A 2,718-nucleotide genomic window follows, 5' to 3' on the forward strand; every position below is an offset into this window, starting at 1 on the left:
CTCTGTGCTCCACCGCCACCAACCGGCTAATGGTCCCTGGCCCTAAAGAAGTCCGCCTGGTCTCGACCAGAGCCAGAGCATTCCCTGTCCTGGCCCCCACCTGGTGGAATGAGCTCCCAGAAGAGATCAGGGCCCTGACGGAGCTTAAACAGTTTCGCAGGGCCTGCAAAAAGGAGCTCTTCCGCCAGGCATTTGGTTGAGACCAGGCACAACCAACAGCGAATGAAGGGTCCCCGCTCTCCCCCCCTTCCTCCCAGAACTTCACCAGAGCGCTCTGGACCGGTTGTGCCATTGCACTGTTGCATTGTTGTACTGTTATATTATATTGTTATACTGTTATATTATACTACTAGATTCAAAGCCCATTTTAAAGAGTAATAAAATGGGCGCTAGGAGGGCTCGGGCAAGGGCGCGGTGATGGCGAAAGGGGTCTGTGTGGACAGGGAGGCAGGCGGAAGAGAGGCACGGGGGTGCTGGTGGCACAGTAGGCGTCGGGGAGTGTAACGCGGTGTAACTAAACCTGGAGCACGGCAGCGGCGGCCAGAAGGAGGCGAGGAAGGCATCTGCAGCCATGGCGCAGTGGACGGGCGGCGAGGGCTGGGCGCGTTGCGGGGCCCAGCGTGGTGGCGCGGTTCCTGACACAGCAAAGTAAACGACGGGCAGCGGTGGCTGGAGGCGCGGCTTAGTGCAGAGTGGTCCGGCGGCGTCCTCGTTGTCTTGGCATCCATCTTCGAGGGGGCCGGCTTGCGTTGGCGAAGTCCTGTTTGTTGCGGGGGCCATGTTCGAGGAGACTGGCTGGGCGCGGCGGTGGAGCTGAAGCTGCAAGGGCAGCGGCCGTGATGGCGGTTTCCGGCGGCGTGCGGCTGACGGCGGAGCGGCTTGGCGGCAGCGTCTTCATCTCGGGGGCGATGTGCGATGCTGCGTGCTGGGTGTGGCGGCGGCAGCGAATCCCGTAGGCCGGTAAGCGTGTTGGGTGGTGTCCGTGGCGGCGGCGAAGTGGGAGGCAAGGGGGGAAGTAGGGCGTTGGGGAAGGGCAGCCGCTGGCCAGAGGGTAAGAAATGTTCCCCAAGGGCCGCGGCGTGGGGTGAGTTTCCTCCCTAGCGGCCATCCGGCAAGGATGGCAGCTCGGGAGGAATGAAGAGTTGGCGGAGGCAGCTTGGAGACGGACCAAGTGTTCAACAGTTGGATGCTTGGCCCTGGATTGCCACTCGGAGGAGCTGCAAAGCGGCTCCTGATTCGCTCCTCCGAGTTTTTATCCCGGACAGAGCCCACCCTAACTTCTCCCCAGCAGCCCTTACTCAATTATTAAGTCCGCGGCGCGCCACGGGCGGTTTAAAGATTATACTGTTACAACCACTGTTATTAATTATTGTATGATTATTAACGAAGACTGTTGTGTGTGTGTTAAAACAATTATTCACCCCAAGTGCTTAATAGGCTAGGTAGGCCACTGCAGTATAGAACTTTGATGCAGCAAATTTGAATACCTGTTTTTCTGGAATTCATGTTACAAGGTGGGAAAATCTGCTGAGCCCTCTGCTTATCCTCTTTCAGCTACAAAAAAACCCAAAGTTTGTCAGAGAAATGTTAACCCAGGGGGTCTGGGAAATGTTTCTACCGCTCACCTCCAGATTGCAGATATCAGTTTCCTGGAGAAAATGGATGATTGGGAAAGTTGACTGTATGGCATTGTACGTCACTGAGGTTCCTATCCTTCCCAGGCTTCCTCCCCAAATCTCCAGGAGTTTCTGAAACTGGATCTGGTAATCCACCCTCCCCCATCCCCCACCACTAGACAGGGGAGACCTGGCAACCCCATGTGAAAATGACCCACACTGTAAGAATAAAGTTACTTAAAGGGAATAGAATATAAAGGGAATAGAATATAAAGATAGGGGAAGGATTATTAACTAGTGTGCTTAAGTCTTCAACAGTTTAAAGTATCTTGGGGTGGAAGAATTTACAAACAGTTGCTCCCTCCTCAAAGCAGCTACCACATAGTAGGCTAGACCCTGTATAGCAAAAAAAAAAAAAGTTTTACTTCATCATATTCTTCTTTTGTCCCCAATAGGGATCCAAAGTGACTCTTCTCCATTTTATCCCTACAACAACTGTGTGAGGTAGGTTTAGTGGAGTTTGTGACTGGGCCAACATCACTCAGAAAGCTTCAGTGGTAGAGTGAGGATTCAAACGTGAGCAAGTCCAAGCCACCCATGGACATGCTACATCTCAAGGAATGCCAAGCATTCAGGAAAAAATGGTGGGTGCTGGGCTCTGCATTTGATGCTGTAATGTAGCATGTGATAGTTCAGATGAAATCTGCAGCTTTTCCTTAAGGGCTTCTGATGTCCTAGTGATGCAGAAGTATGAGGAATCATTACTTTATACATTCGACATTATTTTCTAATATCCAAAGTCAAAATTTGGATATTCCTTGCTAGCAAGATAAGAACAAAATCCCTGCTTTGAGAAGATTCCCCCTCACAGAGGAAAGATATCACAAAGGAAGTGTAGAGAAAGTCACTTGTGCTTTGTGACCTTCTTATGGTCAAAGTGATCTACTCGTTTTTACTAGGAAAACACTCCCTTAAAGTTTAGAAGGACATCTCATAAGTTTATTTTTCAATTATTCAGAATGCAAATATATTTTAATATTTTCAGTGAAAATAGTCTTTAAAATCATAAAATGACCACAAGGATCACACTGAGAAAACGTGG

This window comes from Paroedura picta, chromosome 1 (assembly GCF_049243985.1).
Source record: "Paroedura picta isolate Pp20150507F chromosome 1, Ppicta_v3.0, whole genome shotgun sequence".
Lineage (NCBI taxonomy): Eukaryota > Metazoa > Chordata > Lepidosauria > Squamata > Gekkonidae > Paroedura > Paroedura picta.